This window comes from Balaenoptera acutorostrata, chromosome 16, assembly GCF_949987535.1.
Source record: "Balaenoptera acutorostrata chromosome 16, mBalAcu1.1, whole genome shotgun sequence".
Classification (NCBI taxonomy): Eukaryota; Metazoa; Chordata; class Mammalia; order Artiodactyla; family Balaenopteridae; genus Balaenoptera; species Balaenoptera acutorostrata.
The window spans coordinates 64,827,684-64,853,032 of NC_080079.1; the positions used below are offsets into that span (position 1 = coordinate 64,827,684).

The window sequence follows — 25,349 nt, forward strand, 5'->3', positions numbered from 1 at the left end:
TCCCAGAGAAGGCTTTGGCCTTCCCAACCCACACTGCTGCTCAACTGGGAGGGAGATCTCCTAAGGCCTTTCAGAGCTGAGGTCCCTGTCCCAGCTGCAACCCCTCCCGCCTCCTGCCACTCATCTCCCCCACCCCCGTTGCCCATCATGCCCAGGCCAGCCTTCCCCAGAGGACAGAGGATGGCCCTACCCAGTGCTGCGATGCGGGCTGCTCCCAGCCCTCCCTGCAAAGCACCAGTCCCAGACCAGTTCCTCACGGGCCACAGGGCCAGGCAGTGGGCTGGAAGGGAGCTCTGCCGGCCAGAGGAGCTCCCCAGTGGCATCTGTGACTCCGCTCCAGCCCTCCGTTGCCAGGTCTTCTGATTTTTCAAGAGAAGCTAGAAATCTAGATTTGTTTGTAAAAGATTCTCCAATGTAAAGTGCCAACTGATAACTCAAAATGAAAATAAAATGAACAAAAAAATTACCGGGTGGGCCTATTGAAAAAAATTTTTGTGCCACAGGCTACTTACCAGTGGAGAACCTGGGGGGGGACCCTCAATACTGCTGAACCCATAGCTTGACCCAAGCACCAGCAGGAGCCTTTTGTCCCTCACAAGGGCCTGAGCCACTTCTCTTCCAGAAAGCTCAGTGGACTCTGGGAGTGGGGCCTTCCTCCATCCCTCTCCCATGCACCCCACACACCCCTGTGTCTTACCCCTTGTGAGGCCATGGCTTCCCTTGGCAGAAAAGGAAGGCATGCTGCTTTCCCACCTGCCGGGGGAACCAGCTAGGGGGGAACAGATCCTGCCACCATCCTTGTCTATCCACAGAGTCCAGGGTGGGATGAGAACCCATGGCTGGGGGTTGTGGGTCTACCCGTCTCCCCACTGCGCACACGGGGCCACCGGGACATCAGTCCCTGACCTGGTCAGGTACCGGAGAGGCTTCCCCATAGGCTGGGGAGCCATATAAGGAACCACATTGCGGAAGTGGGGGTTACAATCCAGCCCAGCCCCACCCTGACACATAGAATTCTGTGCATCCAGCGTAAGCTGGGTGGCCAGCCCCGCCACTGCGGGTCCCCAAGCTGGCTGTCACCACCCCCACACCGCACTCTGGCTGGACAGCAGTCAGAAGGGTCAAGCACTGACCACCGGCCCAGCCCATCTAAGGCCCCAGGAGAGCCCCTTGCAGGCGCACTGGGGTCCTGGCACAAAGGATGTTTGTCTATATCCAGGCAGCCTGGCAGCTCGGGTGTGACGTGAACACACGGCAGGGCCCTGCAGTTCCTTATATAAACCGAAAAACTGCAGACTGGGCGATAGAGCTTTTTCAGTGAAAGCAGGGCTAAAGCTTGCCTCTGATAAGCAAACACTTTGTGCTGAGAGTCTAGATCCTTACAAACAAGATCCTCAGAGGGAAGATACTTACAGATACTACGGAGAACAAGCAGATTTTAAGCACTCTGACCCAATAAAAAAGGCTCAATTACCTTCTTTTTTTTTTTTAATTGGGGTACGGTTGTTTTACAATGTTGTGTTAGTTTCTACTGTACAGCAAAGTGGAGTTCCCTGTACTATACAGCAGGTTCTCATTAGTTATCTGTTTTATACATATTAGTATATATATGTCAATCCCAATCTCCTACTTCATCATCCCACCCACCCCCTTCCCCCCTTGGTGTCCATACGTTTGTTCTCTACATCTGTGTCTCTATTTCTGCCTTGCAAACCGGTTCATCTGTACCATTTTTCTAGATTCCACATATATGCATTAATGTACGATATTTGTTTTTCTCTTTCTGACTTACTTCACTCTGTATAACGGTCTCTAGGTCCATCCAGTTCTCTACAAATGACCCAATTTCGTTCCTTTTTATGGCTGAGTAATATTCCACTGTATGTATGTACATCTTCTTCAATTACCTTCTGATGATATTTTTAAGATGAGAATGGCAGCCATTCTCTACTTCTGACTCACATCCTTCAGACTCTGAGTCTCTTGCTCGAATATGTCATTCAGTGTATTTTCTTTTCTACAGGACATTCTCTAATTCAGACTGACCTTCCTTTCTGTTAGTCAGTCAACAAATATTTCGGGAGCCTGTCCAAATGGCCAACCAGGGAGAGGTTTGTTGACCTACTCACCCCTAGCCCAGGGCCTACTTTGCAGAGACTTCCTGCCAGTCACCTGCTGAGAAGACACATGTAGTTTTGGAGCCTGCAGGCCTCCACCTTCTGCAGCCCCAGAAAGCTCCAGAATCCCAACCCTCCAGCCAAGAGAGGCAGCTGGGAAGTGGTTCATGAGAACCTGATAGCTGTGCGGCTGACATCTGGGAGCGGCCATCCGGGTGCAGGGCACCACTCGATCCCCGGCCCAGCCCCTGATGAGGCCAGGGCTGCCACCTCCTCCCTTGACCAGCCTTTGGCTGGTCTGGCCACACACCCGCCCCCTGCCTTGGCCCCTCTGACATCTTTATGTCCCGGGAGCTTTCTTTCCATTTGGGCCTAAAACGCACTAAAGAGCCCCCCATCCCTTGCAGCGCCGAGCTCTGACGCTGATTTGGCAAGGCAAGAGGCGATCTGGAGTTTGTCTGCTCCTGAGGACCAGCCTCCATTCCCCAAGGCTTTATTACGGGCCTCCAGACCAGACTTTAGGCATCTGGAAGAGCTGCCTCCTGGAGTGGTTAGCAGGGGCACACCTATCTGAGGAATCACAGGAACCAACAGGAATAGACTCAGGGGCCTTGATCAGGGGAGGGGTCACTTGGTACCCAAACGCCTAAGGCCCAGTATGGCTGGCCTGTCGCCAGATGGAAGAGCTGCAGCCGAGATGCTCACTGGGCCTGCAACATCTTGAGCCCTCTCTGAGCTTTGGTTTCCTTATCTTTAAATGGGATAAAGTCTGGAGCAGTGGGGCAGACTTAGGCGGTAGAGCCAGACAGGCCTGGATTCAAACTCCAGTTTTGAGGCATGATCTTGCGTGAGTTCCTTAACCTATCCGAACCACAGATATATCATCTGTAGAGGGGAAAGGATAACAGCACTCACCCTCTGTGGCTGTTGACAGTGCTAGAGGACATGTACATAAAGTACCTGGCATAGAGCAGGGCTCAGTAAGCAGGAGTTAACATTATTACTTCATAGGCCTGTTTTGAGGATTAAGTCCAATGAGATGATGTGTGTGCAAAGGCTTGGTGAAATACAGTGAACAAATGGTAGCAATTACCACTTATCAGTTTGTCCTCCTCTCCCTGGGCCTCTTCCCCCTCCTTCTCTTTTCTCTGTCTGGTTTATTTTTCCTTCTCTGCCTTAACCTTCTCTTGGCTTCTCTTCCTCTAGTCCCTCCCCTCTCCCCCTGGTCCCACAGCCTTAAAAACCAACCTCCAACACCAGTTTCATCTTCCCTCACTCCAGAACCTACAATGGCGTCCCAGTCTCCCCAAGCCCAAACTCAGCAGCTCTGCCATCCCTCACCACCAATTTCACCTCACATCCCACCCCATCAAATTAAAGTAGTGGTTATGCAAAGGAAATCCAAAAAAGAGGGGATATAGGTATACATATAGCTGAATCACTTTGCTGTACAGCTGAAACTAACACAACATTGTAAAGCAACTATACTCCAATAAAAACTAAAACATTTAAAAATAAAAGAAAATGGAAGTAAAAAAAATTAAAGTAGTGGTTTGTAAAGTTTCTAGCATAGTGTTTAGTACATAGAAAATGATTAATAAATAGTAGTTACTTTTGTCATCCTGGTTCTTGAGCATATAAAACAAAGCAACACAGACAGGCAGGGAGTGTTAGGTTTTTGCTGTGCATTTAGCGATTCTTTGGTTAAAATCAGCAACCTCTCACTCATCGAGTGCCTGGCCAGGCTTCCAGAGCTCCGTGTCACAGTATCCTCAGAGTTCCAGTCATTCAAAACTCACTTACAGTCGACCCGTCTGTGCAGGGAGTTGTGCTAGGCACGGGACAGGGGTGACGTGGGGGGCTGGCACAGCCAGAACAGGTTCACAGAAGGACTGGGAAGCAGGTAATAAGGACCCAGGCCCCCATGCCACCTCGGAACACAAGAGCACTGGGTGTACTGGGACACGACCCAGTTTTCTCTACACGGCCTGCCCTATCCACTCCGGGGCCGTCCCTTCTCTAGGCCCCAGTTCATTCTCCCAGCCCTGGCACTCCCTGCCCTTGCCATCCTGGCCTCCCTTCTGCCTGGTGAAGGAACAGCTCTGGCCTGGCATGGAGTCTTTGCACATGCTCTTCCTTCTGCCCAGGATATGCTTTCCAGCCCAGACACCTCCAAAGGTGTAAGAACTCCTCCTAGAGCCTGCCTCTGCCCATCCTTGTGGCATGGCTGGCTTTCTTTTAGGTTGTTATGAAAAGAGCTGGGTTTGAATCCAGCTCTCTCACATCCCAGCTGGCCTTAAGCAAGTGGCAGCCCCTCACCTACACCAAGAAGTCCCATGACCACACATGTCAGGGCATCCGACATAGGCCAGGGGCCTAAAAACAGTGGCTGATGATGAGAGACAGGAACACAGCCCATTTTAGAGGCTGGAAAGGTAGGTGGGAATCAAGTGGCTTCAATGCCAGTAAAGAGCTGGCTCTTTAGCCCAAGCCAGAGGGAAGCAGGCAGCACTGAGGAAGGTCAGTCAAGGTCTGTACAGGATGGATCCTTGGAGAGAGCAGGCAGGACCCCACGCCCGGATCTTTAGCCAAACCCTGTTCACCCTATGGTCCACGGGTGCACCCTTATCTTCTGTACCAGGTCAAGGGCAACTTGGGAGCAGAGGCCATGCCCCATGCCTCTGAACTCCTCTAAGCTCTAAGGCAGGCTGGGCACCCAGGAGGTGCCCAGTAAAGACTGTCACCGGATGCTGTGGTTGTATGGTTCTCAGCAGGCCACTTGGCACAGGCTTTCCGGGGTCTCTAACTCCCCTGCCCAGCATCTCTCCCAGTTAAAAAGATGGTCCCTTCTCCCTGCAACCCCACCCTTTTGCTCCCCTCAATTAGATTATGTCTGTAAAGCACCCTGAGGTAAGTGTGCTATAAATACAAGGCATTTCTATTAGATCCAGGTTAGGGAAGCTGTGAGGAGCCGGGCAAAGGACAGGGGCTCCGGGGAGTCTGCACCAGCTGAACGGAATAGGGTTTCTTGTGGCCCAGATGCCATTAGTCAAAACTGACGGCTGCTGCCGGTTCCTCGGAGTTACGAGTAACCAGGGAGGGCAGAGTTGGCCGAGATTCGAGCGTGTTGAGTGCTTTGGACTATCTGTCTAGTATTTGCGGCTGGAGTAAGCCCAGGGCACATTCAGCTGAGCCACTTTAAAATTCGTTTTTCGGCCCACATGAATTTAAGGGTTTGGGGGGTTCTCCGGGTTCTCACTTGTTTGCAGACTGTTCTCTGAGACCCCTTCTGAGAAGGTACTGTGATGTGCTGGACCGAGGCTAAAAGGCCCCGCAAGCCGGAACCTGACCCCAAAGCTGGGCAGTCGTGGGTCTCTGGCTGAATGCTGTCAAGTACACTCCTCTTCCCATTCTCTCCTTCGATGACCTCTCCCTGGGACGTAAGGGGATCTACAATCCTCATCATTATTCTCTTTCCTTACCAGCCTTTGAACATCAGTGTGGCTTTTTGTTCTTGCTGGTTCGGTTCCCCACTATGGGGTACACAGCACATGGGAGCAGGACATAAGCTGGGCGTTCAACCCACCTCGTCTTCAGGTAGACGCGCACACTAGGAGGTCCCGCCAGCTGACTGAGATCCACCGGTAGAGCTTCGCGTGACCTGGCAGACCTCCCGATGAGTCCCTCCTCAGCTGACCACCGCAGATGCAGCCATACCCCTGTTTACGTCCCCATCACTGCCTCCACCACCGACCCTCACTTCGCCCACCACCACCTCCCACCTCCCACCCTCAAGGAATAGTCAAGATGCTGATGAAGCCAAAAGGAGACCTTTGTCAGGAAAACTCCACGGAGGAGCAACTGAAACCAGAGATTGCAGAAGATCCTGGGAAATTTAGAGTCCGAACAAGATCTGCAAAGGGTGCAAGCAGGCAGCCAGCCCTGTCCGTGAAAGGCCTGAATTCCATGTCTCCTATTCCCCGTCCCCCACAGCCTGAAGGTTGGCAAAGGCCAGCCTGATGGATCAATGAACGCCCATTCACAGTGTGTCTGGATTTCGAGCAGCCCTTTGTCCTCCAAGAGGAAGAGGGGTAGAATTATTCATGGTGTGCCCACGAGGATGAGCCCTTTCCTCAAGGAGCTCATAATATCTCAGAAGAGACAGAGTAAAAAAATAATAATGGCAGGAATAAGTATATAGTTGAATGAAGGAAAGGTTGGGGTGCTGCAGGAGACGGGGGCAAGGGGATCTGACTCCACTGGGTGTCTGGAAAGGCTTCTCTGAGGAAGTGACGGAGCTTCCCGCCTGAGGCCTCGCCTCTCCTGTCCCCACGGCCCTGGTCCTTTTCTGAATGCCCTGCTCCATGGCCCTCCTACAGGTACCATCTGCCCTTGAGATGCCCACAATTGAAGGCTCCCCCCAGCATCTGGACATCACGCTCGTCAGACCTCACAACCGGAAGAGGCCTTAGCAGCCCACTGCCTGTGATGCAGACTCTCCTAGCATCATGGGAACTCTGTGATGAACCCACTTAACTTCTGCACACCTCAGTTTTTTCATCTGTAAAATGGGCCTGCCTTAGATGATTACGAGGTTTAAGCAGGACAAGGGCAGTGACGGTCTTCTGTGGGCTGGGGGCATCGGGGATGAAGGGTTTCTGAGGTCTGAAGGCAGCAGATAAAGGCCAGGACAATTTTCTTTCAGACAACTCCACCCCCAGAGGCGCCAGTCCCACTCAGGGATATCTCTGACTCAGGAGTGTGACCTCAGTCAAGGTTCGTGGGATCACACGGAGGGTCTGCAGAGGGCGGCGGGGAGGAAGGGGCTTGTTCCCATCCTGGGACGGGCCTGGCGGACTTTCCATCAGTAATGGCTTCAGGGTGCAGACAGCTGGAGACAGCGAGGTGGGGGTGGCTGGGAGAGCGAGGAGCCCAGACGGGGGACAGGAAGGTGAGCACTCAGTGCTGTGGCACGTGGGCCCCTGAGCCTGGCCCCGCGTTAAATATAACCCCGGCCCATTGTTCTCTCAGTTATTGTATTTTGCAGTTTTCCCTCTTGAGAGGCAGCCTAAATGAGGACTGGCCGAGTCAGGGGCCGCCTGGAAGTTCTAAGAACACAATTGTTTTCGTGATGAAAATTAAAATTGTATATTTTCTAAGTTTAAAAAAGCAAACACTCCAAGGTCATACACTGGACCTGTGCCTCCTGGAATCCGGCTGGTTTGCTATTCGTCCTCAAGGTGCCTGAGTCTGGGGGCCCAGAAGGAAGGGTCAGCAGGGGGCCATCGCCCGGAAGATGGCTGAGAAATACACCCAGTGGGACACTCAAGTCCTTAAGAAGCAGCTCGCCCTGGCTGTCCTGGCCCGACACCTTGTAGGCACCATGGGAGGCTCAAAGGGCAAACTGGCAGATGAGTCCGGCTCAGAGCCCTAATGCTGGGAGACCTACTCACTGCCTCACTTCTAGGGACCCAACCTGCCAAGAACAAGGCTTGCTGGCCTGGGTGACCAGGCCTGGAGGTGGAAGGGGGATGCACCTCTAATTCGGGGCTCGAGACCCAGAGCTCCCCTCTCCTGGAGCAAGTGTGCAGCAAGGGGGCATAAAAGCCCCTCCAAGGGTACACATGTCCGTGCACTGGCTCCTCGCGCTTCTGTGTTCTCTCCCTTTCTCTCTCTCTCTCTGCTCCCCTGACTCTCTCTGCTTCTGTCTAACTCTCTTGCTCTCCCTCTGTCTCTCTATCTCTGTCTCTCTCATTCTTTCTCTCTCTCCCTCTCTCTTTCTCTCTTGCTCTCACTCTCATATTCTCAATCCTCAGAGAATCTCTGTTGAACTACGGAGTCTTAATCCCACTTGACAGATGGTAAAGGAGCCCCGAGGGATCCCTGAGAGACCAGCTCGGGGTCAGCCAGGGGCAGGACCAGGCCAAAAATCCAGGGCTTGGGTGACCCAAGTGGGTTGAGCACTCCACCTCCCCACCAAGCGGGTTGGCCCGGAGCAGGCTGTGGAGACCACCTAGTGAGTCGCCATTCCCCCCTCCTTCCCTTCCCCACAGCTCTCCGTGGCACTGCCCCTTCCTACCACGGGGGCGGGGGAAGTGCCCTCCGTTCTTTCCCTCCACTCCCAGCACCCACTCCTCCCTCAGCTGGGGTGGTATCGGCCTACATGTTTACCCTCTGACCCTCCCTCTGACAACCTTGGCAGCCTTCCCCAGCTCGGCACTCCAGGGAAAATGGCTCAGTGGTCGGACCAGCAGATTTATGAGGCTGAGTTCCCAGCAACCACAGCTATGTGCTCCTGACCAGAGTGGGTTTGGCTCCATCAGCGCTGGCTCACCCTGGCCTGCTCCTGGGGAAGAGGTGAGAGGAAGCTGGGTGGAGTGGGTCCCGAAAACCCCTCCCGGATTCCAAACACGGCAGTCCTCTTTGTGTCACTGAGCAGCCAGAGCCTGGACGCGGCAGCTGGGGAGGCCCTGATGTGAGCTGGGAAGCTGGAGACAAATTTTCACCCTAGAAGAGTGTGCGTGTCAATAACAACAGCAAACCCTTCTGTAACCTGCTCTAAGCAATTTATGCATTAGCTTGTTTAATCTCCACAATGGCCCATTATTATCCCCATTTTACAGATGACGGAACCAAAGTCTGGAGGGGTTAAATGACTTGCCAAGATCCCAGGACCCCACCCCTGCTGGCTCCAAAGACGGCTCCTGGGCACTTCCCTGGGCCAGCTCAGGAACCTGGAACAGACCAAGCTCTTTCCAATACTGAGATGCTCAGGGATGTGCAACCGCAGTCACACCAGGCCCAGTGCACGCTGGGTTTAATGCTCTGCGGCTGCCATCTTGAAATTCTGAGTAATTTTTGAAAAGAGGGCTCAGCATTTGTATTTTGCACTGGGCTCTGCAAATCATGTAGCCGGTCCTTGGAACAGAAACCGTGCCCCCAGAGGTCATTCTCTGAAAGGAAAGCTGGCCGCTGAGCTCTGCCTCTCCACTTCTTGTTCACTGGTCTTTGCTTGGACTTTCTCTAGCTCCTTCTGGGTATATGCTGGGGGCCACGTGAGCTCTAAGTTTGTGTCTTTCTCTGAACAGTGCCAACACGAGAGACCCCAAACACTCCATCCCTCTGACCAGCCCTGGAGAGAGAAGCTGGAGCAGGGAGCAGCCTGGGCCGAGGTGACCTGGCCCCTGTCCCCAGGGCAGCTGGGAGGGGAGGCTTCTGGAGCTATTCTGTTCCATCCCACCTCCTGGCGATGGATGTGTATCTACAGCTCTCCTGAGCCTGGGGCAGGCTGCACGGCTGTAACCTTGAGCTCAGCCCAAGAACCCCACACACTCAGAGCCAGGTGGTAGGCTAAGCTCGGCCCCCTTCTAGGTGTTTTCTTTCCCAACACCCACCCTCTTGTGGGAAGTGATCCCCAGGGTCCAGGGCCCTGGGAGGCTGGATTCCAGGCTGCAGTTTCCACAGTTCCAGCAGGCAGAGCCCTCTCTCCTCAGAGAGTAGGATTCCTTGTGCCTTAATGCCTGAATGTTTAGACACTGGGCCGGTTTCATTCCTGCTGAAGCTGAGAAGCTGGACAGGGACAAGGGGAGACCCTGGGTACAGTGGATAGAGGGCAGGGGCAGGCAGGACACCAGCGTTCCATCCAGCTCTGCCACTGCACAGCAGGGCGACGGGAGGAAGCCAGGCAACCCTCTGGGCCTCTGTTCTCTAGTCAGTAACATTAGAAGATTGGACCTGAGGGGCTTTCTCTGAGGTCCCTCCTTGCTCTGAGAGTCAACAGTTTGAGGACTCAAAAAGATGGACTTTTTTCTTTTTCTTTTTTTTGGCCACGCAGCATGCAGGATCTTAGTTCCCCAACCAGGGATTGAACCCATGCCCCCTGCAGTGGAAGCGTGGAGTGCTAACCACTAGATCGCCAGGGACTTCCCTGGACACATTTTAAAACCAGCCCACTAAGACTAGAATTCTTCTGATTGGGAAGTAACCCTGACATGATCCCCAGCCTCAGCTAACATCCTATCATCTCAGCATCCCCAAGACTCCAGCAAAGGCCCGTATGACACCTTCATTCATCTTGCTTGGGGTCAGAAGCCAACTCTTGAATGAGCGTCATGGGCAGAGGGAAGGAATGCTCTGGTTGACCAGGCTGGTCCCACCTGAATGGCCAGGAGTGAGCCGGCAGTGCGGGAGGCACAGCTCTCAGAGAGAAGTCAGCGGGAGGGGAGTCAAAGCTGCTCAGGCCATCATGACAACCAACATTCGCGCCGCGTAGTCTCGCTGACTGCCCAAAAGGGGCCGCCCCTCCTCTCTGGGGGCACAGAGCCCTCCACGCACCCCTCTACTGCAGCACGGCAGACGTGCCCACCTGCATCCTCTCTGAGGCAAGAGCTTCTCCGGGGGACCACACCTCATTCATCTGACTGTCCCAGCACACTGCTGAGGCTCTGGCACTGTCGCTGCTCAGCACATACTTGCTGGATGAGGACTCAAGTCAGAGGACTCCAGAAAATAATGCTACGGAGCGTGTCCTGGAGCACATGCTTCAAGATCCATCATCAGTGTCACCTTCTTCAGGGAGCAAGAGCCTCCATCATTTAGGACTTTGTGTTGGAAGTAACAACACTGAAAGCTTTCTCAAATGGATTAACCAACAAGGGAATGCATTGTTCACATAAGGTGGCAAGTTCAGAAATAGAGTGGAACTCAGGATTGGTTTGACCCAGTGGCTCAAAAATGTCACCAAGGACCTAGTTTCTTTCTTTGCCTCTCTGCCATTCATGATGCTATCTTTATCCTAAGGCCGACTTCCTTTGTAGTCTCAAGGTAGTTTCCAGAATCTCCCCCAAACCACAGACTTCTCTCTCATATCCAGAGAGAGAGAGGGAGTAAGCAAGCAACTCTGCCTCAGCAATCCAAGTAAAATCCTGAGACTCACTCGAATGGACCACATGTCCACCCACCAACAAACCACTGTGGCAGGGGACGGAACACGCTGACTGGCTTACGCCCAACAGGGTCTCTTTCTTCCTGAAGCTACAATGGAGTCCACTGTGTCCAGAGAACCTCATAAAGGTTCTCTGCACAGGAGCAGTGGATGCCCATTTAAAGACAGGGTCCTGCCAGGAAAGCAGAAGGGCAGGTAGAGGCAACCATCGAAATCCCACTACACCTTCCCTAACTCTGGTCACCCCGATGCTGAGCTCCCAAGAACCCTGTTTCCTGCTTTATCTATACACTTACCACACTGACTGTAAAGTAGATGTTTACCCGTCTGTCTGCCACATGAGACCGTGAACTTGCTGAAAGCAGGCACCGCATCATATCCACCACTGTGGCCTGTTTCAGGCCCTCACTCAGGGCTGCATACTCAACAGGTACTCAGTTTACATTTGTTCAGTGAAAAAGCTGCCCAGAGTAAAACTCTCATGAAATGGATGTCCCTCTGTCCAAAGAGGCCAGAACAACTTCCTGTTTGTTTTAAAATAAGTGTGTGTAGTCTTTTCCTTGCATGATTTCTTAATGTGATCTCTTGCATCCGGAAGAATGGCGCCCGTAATTCCAGGAAGCAGGTTTGTATGTGCCATGCCGCCTGTGCTTCCTGCTCAGGCAGAGACGGGAGGGGGTGGTACACGGGTCCTCCAGGTGCCTGTTCCCCCCTTGGGGTGGCGGATGGACATAAATGTGCCCACTCGCTGGTGCAGTCACCACATCCATGCACCAGAGGCATTGGGACGGTCACAGGAAGCCCGACAGCTCAGACTTCTGCACATCACAGGCCTGGACTGGGGGCTAAAAACGGCCTCAGGAAAACCAGCCAGGTGGATCAAAGAGTTCTTCCTGCTTTGGAGGAAACCCCCCAGCACATGAGCTCATCCCATGCTGCTCCCAGGAGGATTCCAGATCTCCAGATGGGAGCCAGGCTGGATGGCCAAACTGCCCTGTCTCCTTAGGTACGTTCTTTGTCTAATCCCTGGGGTTCCAGTTGTGACGGGAGAGCGGCATCTTCGCCCCCATCCCACCGGCCTTGCCAGGCCTGTCCCAAGGCCCAGGAGGGCGGAAAGGACCAGAGTCCAGCTCCCAGCCTCTGCCAGCCCACCAAGCAAGGCCTCAAAATACAAGCGAGGACACTCGGTCACACGTCCAAGGGGACCTGGAGCTTGTGAAGAGCCACTTCCCAGACCTCCCTCGTGTGAACCAGCTGTGTAAACCTGCCCCTCTGGGGCTGGTTGGTGGAAACTGGGTCAGAGCACAAGAAACTGTTAGGAACTGAGCAGCGTGCAGCCCCGAACAACACTCCTGCTCTTCCTCAAGGAAGCTGAAGGCTCCACCTAATAGTCAACGCATCTTCGTTTTGTTGCTTGGAAAGTATAGACAGGGAGGGGCACCGCAGTGTGAACACGAAGATGGGGGGAAGCAAGCAAATGCTGAGTCTGCGGGAGCCCAGCAGCTGGAGTGGGGGCTAGTGGGGTCAGGCTTCCAGCTCAGCGCCCCCAGCCCAAGCATACCCCATCCCTACCACCTTCAGAAACCCACACAGCCAGGGCCTGTTGGGCCTTGCATTTTTCTTTGGAAAATTCCTTGGTTCACTTTGTGTTTATCCTCATGGGTTGCCAACTCCCAACACACACAAACACACACTCTCATAAAACATAATCATGAAACACACACACAAGCCCTTTTTAAACCTCTGTGGGTTCCCTTCCCTCCTTCCTAGTGTATACACATTCCTTTTAGACATTCCATAATTTTATGTATTATGTATAAACATTATATATGTATTTTTATTCTGCCCTGTCTACCTAATATATCACATACAGTATAAACATTGTTTGACGTATAAACAATGTATAAACATTGTTTGATAGCACAGCTACTTTAAAAGAGAACAAGTGCAGAAGGCCATGCATTGTGGTCTGAGGGTAGGGGTGGAGGGAGACACGAGAAGCCTGGAAAGGCAAGTCCACAGAGCTTTAAGAATTGAACACACAGCACAGGATGCACCCAGCGGCTCTGGCCTGGGGGACATCCCCTCGAGCACCCATTAAGCTCCTCTGGCCTCAGAGGAGGAGACAGATGGGGGCAGATCCCAGATCTACAGCTGGAGGGCAGAGGTTCCTTAAAGAAAAGAATGCAGAAATCCAAAAACAATAAATAGGTACAAAAGTGAAAACTTATTTAGAATGAGAAAATCAAAACAAATTACAAGTTTTAAAAAGCTAACAAATTCCACAAACATCACAAAATCCAAAACGCTATTCCAGACCAGTTTCTGCCTTTGCACAGTTCAAAGCTCATTTCCCTCCCCTCCACCTGCTCTGGGGCCCCTCACATCACCCCAGGAGGCACCTCTGTGCCAGGCACAGGGGGCGGCAAGTATGCACAGGAGCCATTCCCACCCCAGGACGGCCAGCCATGAATGCCACAGCCATGGTGACACGTCTCCTTAAACCCAAACAGATTCCCCCCAACTCCGTGTCCCTTGAGCCAGACCCCAGTGATGCCCTGACAGGCCCCTGCAAGTGTCAGGCAAAGCGAAGGGAGAACTCAGTGGTCTTAACAGATAGCAGTTAAATTATTTTATTTATGCAATTATTACAAATACCTGTGACCACGGGGACACATTGCAAGGGCCCCTGCTGGGCCTGGGAAGGCTCTGGTGCACAGGGGCGCCCTGGGTTTGAAGCCTCATCAGCTTCTGGTGGCACCACCTCTGCTAGAGACCTCCACCCTTCACCCTTCACTCTGTCTGGTGGACTTTGTCACAGTATAAATGTCACTTCCTCCTGACCCCCAACCTACAATAGGGCCTTGCTATTCTCTCTCGCAGAACCCTGCTTTTTCCCTGTTGAGTATTTTTCATAATTTGTAGCTATATTTTTGTGTGTTTATTGATTGGTGTCTGTCTCTCCCAGCAGATGTCATGTCCCAGAGGGCAGGGACCACATCTGTCCTGTCTACTGTGTGCCCCCAAAGTCTAGTACCCACTAGGCCACTATCCACAATGACAAGGAGAGTAAACAGCGTGCTGCCGTGCGGTACACTATGTAGTGTCAGAATGCCAAGCACCAAGGTGCTGATGAGCTCCTTCCTCTGCTCTCTGCCGGGTGAGTTACCCCCTCCCAACAGCTAACTGCCTGCTAAGTCCAAGCAATGCTCAGAGATACACAAAGCCTAAAATAAAACAAGAGAAAGGAGGAAACGATACCAGGGGAGGTTATGGGGAATCATCCACGGAGTATCACACCTTTTTTACTGTTTATTAAGGATATGAAAAATATCACACAAAATATGAAAACACAAAAACAGTGTGTTTTTTGTGTGTGGGGGTTGGTTTTTTGTTTTCTTTTGTTTCGTTTTTTGGGGAGATTTTTTTGTTTTGTTTTGTTTTGTTTTGTTTTAGAGAAGGATAGCTTTACTGCTTTGCCAGGCAAAGAGGGACATAGCGGGCTCCTGCTGTCGAAAACTATGTGTCCCTTGTGTGTGTTTTGTTTTGAAAAAAATCAGAAAATTCTGGAAGGCTCAAAAGGAAGCAAGACAGACACACAAGATGGAATGGGTTAAACCTTTTTTGTCACACAAGAAACACATGACATTACAGATCTTCCTCGATTTACACAATGAAGTTACGTCCAGATAAACCCATTGTAAGTGGAAAATGCATTTAATACACCTAACCTGCCGAACATCATACAACAGCTTAGCTAGCCCACCTTAAACATGCTCAGAACACTTACAGTAGCCTACAGTTGGGCAGAATCCTCTAATACCAAGCCTATTTTAAAGTGTTGAATCTCTCGTGTAATTTACTGAATACTCTACCGAAAGTGAAAAGCAGAATGGCTGCGTGGGTACAGCATGGTTGTAAGAGCGTCGGCTGCTTGTCCCCGTGACGGCACGGCTCATGGCGCTGCAGCGCTGCTGCTCAGCATCACATATCGCTAACCCGGGAAGAGATCAAAATTCAAGATTCAAAGTTCAGTTTCGACTAAATGTGTTATCGCTTTTGCACCATTGTGAAGTTGAAAAATCGTTAAGTTGAACCATTGTAAGTTGGGGACCATCTGTGTATGAATATTTCCTAGAAATATGAAATTAGGCTAGAAAATAGACTGGCCAAAGAAATGAGAGAGAAAGAAAGATTGAGGGATGGAGAGAGGGAGGAAAGGAAGGAAGGAGGAAGGATGGAGGAAAAGAGGGAAGGAAGGAATCATTAAGACCTCAAAATTTGGCAAAATGAGAAAAGTTACCTAAAAGACTGTAACGATTCTCAGCCTGAGCTAAAACTGGCTTGTCACATCTGCAGTGAAGTACACCTGATTACAGAACTTTCAGGCTGCACCACCAGTACACGTGCCGTGCAGTGAGTTCATTTTAGGGAGAGGGACCAGAGCTGGCCACCAGCCCTCACCCCACACCACAGAAAGGGCTCCTGCCTGCACTCACCTGGACTAAGGGAGGTCTGGCCATCACACATTCAGAGGACAAGCCAGGAGCCTCCAGGAGTGGAGGACTGATACTCCTTCGTGTCCCACAGACCTGTTTCCATGGTGACAGAACCCCTCATGCCTTGTAAACCAGGAGGGGAAGCAGATCACAGGTTCCTGGAAGCAGAGCAAGCTCTCCTCCACCCCGCCCCCAGCCCCTCTGCCCCCTCCAGTATGTCCTTTGTCTACAGCTGTGTCTGTAAACACCTCTCTGCACACCCCCTCCTCTAGCCGCCCCTTCTCCTGTCTGCAGTGTAGCACATATTCCCCACCCCCCAACTGATCTATTTGGAGAGAATGGTGGAAAAGGACTCTTTAATTAATCTCCTGCCTTCATTAATTATTGTAATGGCTTTCAACTTGGGGGAGGGAGGGGGCACAATGCGCCTAATGTGTTTTTATGTCGACAAACACATTCTCTCCTTGGCAGAGAAAGAGGCCTGCTTGGGGTTTGGGGATGTGGAGTGATTTACAAGGAACATTAACACCAGAGAAATTCTCCTGCTACAGATTCATGGGTTGGCTTTCTGTGGTGACTTGAACTCTCACCCTCACCCTCTTCCTCTCCCCTTAAGATCCCTGTCTCCTCGCCTCACTTTTCCCCCTATCCTAATACTCTTCTTCCCTCTCTTAATCCACCTCTTTTTCCCCGTGTTCACATCCCTCTTTTCCCCACCACACCCCTCTTGCTGCCTCTCGCCTTCTCACCAAAGCTGAGGACTCTTGGGGAACACGGCTGATGAATGGAAGCTCTCGGGCTGACATCGTTCGCTGCAAGCAATGGGGCCAGGGTCCTGAAGGGCACTGTGGGCAGGAAAGGTGGGAACCGGGTCTGCTTTGCCCTGTTTCTCTGTGGAGACCCCTCACCCCAGCCTCTAGCCGTGTCTTACTCTCCCCATTAGAACGGGAGAAGGTTACCAGGGGAACCCTGAGTAAACAAAATGCTTTCCAGGCCTTTGTGGCCCTGGGTGGGGAAGCCCACTGGAGAAGTCTTCCAGGTCTGCCATCAGTGGGAAAAAGGCCATTTGGGTTGGCAGAATTTCTGGAGAGAAGGAAGGAGATGAAGCTAAGAAAAACAGTTCCACAAATCACTCTTCAATGAGGTGAGTCTCCACAGCAACCTGCCCAGGGCTGAGAACCACAGAGGCAGGAGATGCACTGTTGCCATGGAAACCACATCCTAGAAACCCACTGGTATTGGTCCCTGTTTGCGTTTGCAGATAAGGTGCTGGGGGCAGGGGCTAGACTTGCAGGGTCCCTCAGAGGAACAGGATGGAGGAGAGAGGGAGAAGAGAGGGGAGAGAGACGAGGGGCAGGAAAGAGAGGCAAGAGGGGAGAGAAGATGGAGAGAAGGAGAGAGAGGGTGATAGAAGGAAGGAGGGAGGAGAGGAAGGTTCTAGGAACCAGACAGCCTCTCAGGGGGATCCTGAGTTCCCTGGGCTTTGCCCAGAAGAGGAGGAAGTGCCCTGTGCACTCAGTATGGGCATGTACAAGTGAGTTGAGGGGAAGGGGCCTGAGCTGAAGCCCAGGCTGAACCTCACGTCAGTTGGAGCCGAGGCACCCACTTGTCCTCATTGCTTTTACTCCATCATTATTCAAAATGTGTAAATGAAGCATACCCTGGGATGCCTGCTCACTGACCACCGAACAACCTCCAAAGGGTCTGGAACCAGAGGAACCCCACTTGGGGCCTCCGGTCCCTCCTCCCCCAGGGTGCCCAAGCACAGGGGTTCCAGAGGGAAGGTGATTGCAAGTGGGCCCCAAAGCCAGCCTCTTGCCCTAATTACTCCCAGACACGGGTCTGTGGTTCCCTTTTTCTGGGAGTTAAGTGGCCACTGTGTGCCTAGCACCACCTGCTGGTGACCACTGGGAGCAAGACAGCAGTGACTAGAATTGGCCGGTCCTAGTGTGGCCTCCACCACTGAGCCTCAGCAACCTCTTCAAGCCAGGGGTCAAACTGGTACCCTCCTCCAAGCCCCCTCGGACGGCCTGTGGGCCAGATGAACTCTTCAGTCAAATGAGCCACAGTCGCATTCGGTGTCTGATCTTGGCAAGTCAATTCCCTCTCTGGGCTCCCATGTCCCATCTGTGCAATGAAGGTCTAGAAGGGCACTCCTTATGGCTTGGATAGTCTGATTCCTTGACTCAAGCCAGAATTTAGCTCCTATCTGGAATATTTCTTTGAGTCTGAGGGGAGATACCAGAACCCCTCCCGCAATGTACTGTTCCTTGGGCTGGGGGCTCTGTAAGCCCCACGTGGTTCAAGGGCAGCCTGGAAGGCACCAGAGTTTCCCCGTCACCCTCCCTTTACCAAGTGGGCCCCGCTGAGAGGGAGGCAAAAGCTTAAGCACCATAACACACAGCACCCACTACAAGACATGTCCCAGGCCCTGCAATCCCACCTACCCCTCCTCTGTAGTCTGAGAAAGCTCCTGGGTCCACAAAGTCTCCTAGAAAACTGTTAGAGGGGAAGGAAAGCTGGGGAACCAGCATTCTCCCAATCAATGTTGGTGCCTACCACATCTGCAGGAGAGATGCCACTTTGGGACACGGTGCCAAATGCATAAGGCTTCCTGAGCCCCTGTGATTGCATCAATGCCTGCTGAGCTGTCTGCTGCAACCAAGAGAGCCAGGGCTGCAGTGGGGGAGGTCTGGAGGCAATGGTGGGCACACTGCTAGCCCAGAAAGGCAGGAAGTGAGTGAGTAGAGGCTTTGCGTCAGGAGAGCCAAGTCCAAATCACAGCTTTCACATTTAGTAATTCCATGACCTGGTGTCATTTTCCCATTTGCCAATTGTAGATAACAGCAGTATCTACCTCCCAGAGTTCTGGTGAGGATTAAAATGAGATAATGCATGTGAAGCCCTTAGCACAGGGCCCGGCCCATAGCAGCACTCATCATTACAGACTCAATTCAGAAACTCTGGATTTGGACCAGGCCAACTCTGACTCATCATAATATTAACAACATGTATAAAGTGTTCCTCCTATTAATAACTATTCGTGGAGCACCTACTGTGTGCCAGGCATTGTGCTGGACAACAGGGCTAGAGCAACAGAGAAGACAGATATGATGCTAGACTTCATGGAGTTTCTAGTCTGGTGAGAGGCAAGGGAGAGTGGTAGACGGTCATCAAACAAATAATGACACAAAGAATAAATTACTCTCCATTCTGAAAGGGAAGCAAAAGTGCCAAGGGAGCATATGACTAGAGAGATGACCTGATCTGGGTGGTTAGGAATGATTAATCTTTGCCTCTCCTTCATGCTGACTGGAATGAGGACATGATGGCTGGAGCTTAGCAACCATCTTGGACCATGAGGCAGGGCTGCTGGATAAGAGGGACCTACACGCCTGATGACTTTGTGAAGGTGTCCAAACCCTCTCTGTATTGTCTAATTCTGATGTTTTTATTCATTTTCTTGAGAGAAAATGATTTTAATCTTCTTTAAGAACAGTATTGTTTTAGTTTTTAATTGTCCTTATCCTCAAAAAGCTCTGAACCACTGGACTGGGATTAGTAATGAACAGGCTGCCTCTTCATTAGACTGTAAGAATGTTGGGGGCAGAGGGAGTCTCCAGCCCAGGCCTTTCCTCATAGGAGAGTGTTTGTAGAGTTTCGTTGAGTGGGAAGGAGTTAACAAGAGACAAAAATCATGGACAGATAAATTGAAGTTGGATGTAAATCTGGGGCAAGAAACCCAAACCATTTCAAGCAGTGTCTGAGGACAGAGCAAAAGGAAGGCTGTACAGAGAAATTCAGCAGCCAAGGACAGGACCTAGCAGAACAAGAGCTGAAGGACTTGAACCCAGGGAAAGAACTGACCTCCAGAACAAAAACTTTTGGGGCGTTAGAGGGCTCCTCAGGGATGGCTTGAGGTTGACCCTGACCTTGAATGTAATGTCTAGGGAAGACAGCAGAGACCTGGGTTTAAATCCTGCTGTGTCGCTTACTAGCTGGATGAGTTTAGGTAACTTGCCTGGCCTCTCTGAGTTTCCGTTTACTCATAAAACAGTAAAAATATATGGAATGATATGTATGAACTCACCCTCCCCTACCCCCACGCCACTGCCTGGCATATTGTGGCACCCAATCAATTGTAATAATGTCCAACAATCTTTCGGGTGCTGTGGTGGATGGACTTTCAGGTGGCCACATGATCTGGCTTCCTGATGTTCATGTTTTTCTGGGATCCCCTCCCCTCAAGTGTAGGTGGGCCCTGGGACTTGCTTCTAACCAACAGAGTGTGGCAAAGGTGACCGGATGTCTCTCCCATGATTGTATTACGTTATGTAAGACTCGGTCTTGCTGGTGGACTTGCTCAAGAGTCTCTCTCCATTGCTGGCTTTGAAGAAAGAGCTGCCACGAGTCCTACAGCTGCAAGAAAGTGCGGTCTGCCAATAAACACCCCGAAGAGCTTGAAAGCGTACCGTTCCCAGTCGAGCCTCTAGATGAGAACCCAGTCCTGGGGTTCCTGTTTGCAGCCTTGCAGAAGACCTGGCTAAGCCATGCTCAGAAACTGAAGTGATAAACATGTTGCTTAAGTGCTAAGTGTTTGGTAATTTGTCACATGCAGAGAAAGGGAATACAGGTGCTGTATCAAGAGTATTTTATGCAGTATTTAAGGAATATATCACTTCACTTTTGTCATCACATCAACTCTAATAGGGGATATTATTACCCCTATTTATAGAGAGAAAACTAAGGCTGGGGAAAGGGGCTTGATTTCCCAAGGTCACACGGCAACTGGGGAAGAGGGAGCTGTGACACAGGCTCTAGAGACTATACAGTGAAGAGCCCTGTGACTGGCCTGCCGGCATCAACATTAGCTCTACCCTGCACAGTGCTGTGCAGCCACATGAAGGCCTTTAGGCAAATGCGCTCTGCCCAGTTCTCCACAGACCCCATCCCTCCCTATGGCCTGGTCCCCAGCTGTTTCACATGGTTCTCTCAGCCACCTGCCGGGCTCCTGAAGGCATTTGAGTCTCCAACCCCACATAACTAGGGCACTGGGAGTTAGAGGCCACATAGAACAGGTCCTGTTTCCTCAAGGGTTTGGGAGCAAAGGGCAAGAGCCGAACTACCCAGGGAATGGAGCAGAGACAACAAGGTACCAAGCATCCCCAGGGCAATTCCCTTCCTGAGCTGTGAGGCCACAATGCATCATTTTCATGACATCTGTGTATGGTGACGTCAGGGTCGCTGCACCCTCCACACCCCAGGGCTGGGCCTGGTTTAAGGACCCCACCCCAGGGAGCAGTGCAGCAGAAGGATAGGGGTGCATGGAGGCTACAGCCTTAGAGGGGACCCTCCAGCTCCTGAGGCAGGGGCAGTGAAGGGGCCAGGGGCCTAGGAGAGTCCTCATCTGGTGGTCTCCACGGGAGGGTTACTGCTTCATTTAGAGAGACACAGGGACACAGGCAGACAGCACAGCAAGCTCCACGAGCCCTGACTCAGGGCTGCACTTACACTGTTGACCCAGGTTCTTTCCTTCCTTCCTTCTTCCTTCCCTCCTGCCCTCCTTCCCTATTTCCTCCCTCCCTCTTTTTCAACCACTTGTGCTGGGGGTGGACAAGAGGGGGCTGTCTGTATTTATAACCCGAGAATTAAGGCCAAGTGCACAGGTGATATTTTTTTTTCCCGATCCACTGGAAGTCACAGGATCAACCCAGCCAAGGCAGGAAGGGTGAGCTCTGCCCTTGGGTCGCCCTTCTCCTTTCAGTTCAGCTGGTCGCTTGTGCCTTCTCATGCAATTCACTCAATGATCCCTAAGCTCTGATTAGGGCCCAGCCTTCATCAGGGGCTGGGAGGACAAAAAAGAACCAAGTAGTGTGTGAAAGGACAGGCACCACGGACCCCACTCCCCATGGCGAGAGAGGCTTCTGCCAGGAGGAAGTCTGGCCAGCCCAGCCCGGCTTCTAGGGCTGGACCCCACACCGCAAGTTTTAAAGCGGCCCGCCCAGGTGAATCTATTGTGCGGCAGGGGTTGAGAATCACTGTCACGGGTAAGGGAACACTCTGTCTCAGGCATCTGTGATTGTCTTGTCCCTTCCCTTGCTGAAAGCATCTGGATTTTAGTCACTTCATCAGAAGAAGATGGTTTCTCAGGATTAGGTGAGCTCAAAGTTGCAAAAGAAACACCTCCCCTAGGCTGCAGCAGGCTCTAGCCCAGGCCAGTGCCTCAGAGGCAAACTTCGTAGCTGCAGTATACTGGTAAGTGCCATATTGGAAATGTTCTCAGTTTTTTTTCTCCTGGAATTTCAAGAGCAAATTACATTTTGAACACTGTTGGCTAAGGACAGCCAATTTTCACCAATGAGCACTGCAGGAAGGGATCCAGTACAAACCATCGAGCACTGCAGGAAGGGATCCAATACAAACCATCACCACGGCACGCTGCTACACACCAGGTACTATATACGTCTACCATCTGGACCTCACAACAGCCCTAAATGACACCTTCTCCCCATTTCACAGATGAGGAAGCTGAGGCACACAACTAGCAAGTGGGAGATCTGACTCCCTTACTCCTTGCCTCCTATGAAAAAGACAAGCACTAGACAAGGGACACTGTGTCCTGAATGACACCAGATCACAAAATCACATTTATCAAAGGAAACTGGGCTGAGTGAAGACAGGTGAGTGTGGAAGTGCTGGTGGGCGCTGCACTGGGTGGGCTGCACTAGACACAGCTCCCCCCAGACCCAATCTAGAGAGAGCCCAGCCTTAGAGAACAAGTGAGTCTCTCCCGCTGGGGCCACCTCCGCGATGACAGCAAGCCTGGACTAGAAAATCACCCAGTGTGAGACTTCTCATTCCATCTCCTGCCCTGGAGGCTCAAGTACCAGGGGCTCTTCTTCAAAACAGGCCCAAGGCCCTTGGTGACAGAGTCTCTTCCTGGGGGCCTCAGCCACCCTGCACCCTCCCTCCTCCCCTCCCCTCCTCTCCCCTCCCCTAGGGGGTCCCAGCCCAGATCTGCCGCCTCTGTGCAACCACGTGTGAGTTGCTTTAACCTCTCCAAGCCCCAGAGTCGCCATCTGTGAAAAAGGGAAAGACGTCTATTTTTCTTTGTGGGAGGATGAAATGAGACAAGGGTCTTACCCCAGGACGAGACCATAGTAAATTAATTCCAGTGTTATCGCATGTACTCTCCACCAGAAACCGGAGTTCTGCTATCACCGAAATGCAAGGCAATCGTAAGCCTGGGCTGGCTGAGTGGAGCACTCACCTGGGGCAGGAGGAAGGATGATTTGATGGAGGGATGGAGGTCATGCTCCTGCAGAGATATTCCACCAGGTGGCGCCATGGTACAACATTCACAGCCCTTCAGGCCAACACACCAGGATCGCTGGGATCTCCAGGGTCTTCCTGCACAAGGAGAACAGGACTTCATTCAGTCAGAGCTAAAGAAAGTCTGAAGCTTCACGGCTTCCCTCCATCTCCTTCATCTAGATCTTCATCAAAAGTGTGGTGGGAAGGGGGTGGGGGCACAGGGACAATGACAGTGGCAATGCCAGGCCATGTCAGCAGCAAAGTCCATCAAGCACCTACTGTGGTCAAGGCCCTCTGGCAGGTATTGTCAAGTTTTAGAACTGAGAGGGGGCTTCAAGGAAATCCACCCTTGCCCCTTTGTTTTTCCAGAATGGAAGGAGGCCAGGGGAGGGTCACGCCTGTCTGTTAGAGGTGGTGGAGAGGCCCGCCAGGCTCACCTTAGGGTGCAGCCTGACTCAGGAGGACAGGTTTCAGGTGAGGCCACCACGCCTCCTCCCCTCCTCCCTGCTGAGCTGAGCCAGACAAAGCCAGGGGAAGACAGGAAAGGCACCCCATCCGACTGCAAAGGGAACCGAGAAAATGAACTGGGTGTGACTTCCTAGGCTATTCCTGCCTCATCCTCTCCTGGGACACAGGACACTCTTCCTGAATGTCTGCTGAACAGACTGCAGACCTAGGACCAAGTTTAAACCATCCAGGGAGCTTCCTCCTCTAGCCCTGAAGAAGGAGGACATTTCTGTCAGGGATCCCTCATTTCAGAGAAACAGCCCCATAGAGTGGTTCAAGGTCAGTGCTGCAAGGCCCTTGGGGGTCAACTGGGTCAACCCCCTGTGGTACAGATGATTCCGTTGAGGGCAAAAGAGGGTCAACAACTCACCCAAATACCAAAACTCTATAGAATGAGGCAGCTTTCTATTGCACTAATATGAAATGTGTCCAGGATACTGTTACGTAAAAAAGAGAGGGCAGAAAACGTGTCTAATTTTCCATTATTTATATTAAAAAACAAGACAAAATTAGTATATTTGTGTTTGCACATAATTGCGTAAATAAGTTCTGGAAGGATTTAAAAGACGCTAAGAACAGTAGTTATAGGGTTGGAGGGGGAGATGCATGGATGGATGGATGGATGGGACGGGGAGGGAGGGAGACTCTGTCCATATGCATTTGTACATCGCTTGATCTTTGAACCATGCAAATGAATTCTGTTTCAAAGACTAAATTTTAAAAATAGTTTGCCCAAGATCATACAGTGTTTCCCACAGTTGTAGGATGCTTTCACATGGTAGGATGCTTTCACATGAAATGATCTGGGGTGCACAAGGTGACTGTAAGCAATTCACAAACACAGCACTGAATCATTCAGTGAGAAAGCCATTCCTTTTTCATTTCTCTTCAGTCTTCTGAATCCGTCAAGGGGAATGTCTCAGTGAGATGCTAGTAGGCCTTTAACACCTTTCTAAATCCTGGTAAACTGCCTTTTTAACAAAGAAAAAAGGCATCAGGCTTAGAGCCTTGGTTGACAGCGGCAGCTAGCTAAAGGGTGAAAATGGAATCATGTTATTTTCTCTACACTGAATTTACTTGTACTAATATCTACTAGGAATGGCAAGTAACATTGGTCTTCAATTTGCAATAGCAACATGAGTCTTCCTTTTCGAAATATCTTAAGTAAATTGTATGTTGCTCTAAAGAAAACTATGACATAAACCCTAATGCCATTGCTCTGTGAATACGGTATTATCAAGTGCTAACCTTGCACCAGAAACTGCTAAGTGCTTCCCATGAATTAATATACTGATCCTCCCATCCCTGGGAGGTGCAGATGAGGACACAGAGAGGCAGGGAGAATGTGGACCTTGCCCAAGGTCACTGGTTAACTGGAGGCGGAGCTGGAGTTTGAACCCAGGCATCCAGCCTCCTGTAGGGCCCAACACAGGAGGGACTAAAAGCTGGTGGCCCAGTGAATGCAGACCAGCCCTCCCTCCTCCAGCCGTTGGCAGCCTGCACTTTAGGTAGTTGCCCTAAAGGCTCAGCCTCATTTGGACAGCTTTATCTTCCTCCTCCCAAGCTCTGGGTCCCTAAAACCAAATGGTTTCAGCTCTCCCTCCACCCCCTAACCAAAGGATTATAGACACACACACACACAGACACACACACACACACACACACGCCCTCTGCAATTCCACTGAAGCACTCCATCTGCTTCCTGAACTTTCTCGCTCTCTGAGGTCCCAGGCAGCAGCACAAGGAGGGGTACGCTCTGCTTCTCCCACTGTCGTGCCCTGCTAGACATGTTGCAGGCTTCTCTCTCCATCTAGTTTTGGGGGTAAAGCCCTCTGCCTCCCTCACCCTCACCTGTACCATCCTTCAGGGACCCTACATGAGGTAACTGGATTTCTCCCCTTGCCATTTTGCAATGAAACGTCATGCATTCAGGAAAGCAGGGAAGAGGGCTGCACCCTATTCAATGGC

At 51.5% G+C, this 25,349-nt stretch overlaps 1 protein-coding gene across 3 annotated transcripts in view; it reads right to left on the reverse strand.

Moving 5' to 3' along the window:
- FAM241B (family with sequence similarity 241 member B) overlaps nucleotides 1–25,349 on the reverse strand; it is a 245,704-nt gene that overhangs the window by 131,158 nt on the left and 89,197 nt on the right. For all 3 annotated transcript variants that reach the window (XR_009005691.1, XR_009005692.1, XR_009005693.1), the window contains exon 6: nucleotides 22,831–22,970. The gene's annotated coding sequence lies outside the window, so the exon portion shown is untranslated. The remainder of the gene's footprint in view (nucleotides 1–22,830; nucleotides 22,971–25,349) is intronic.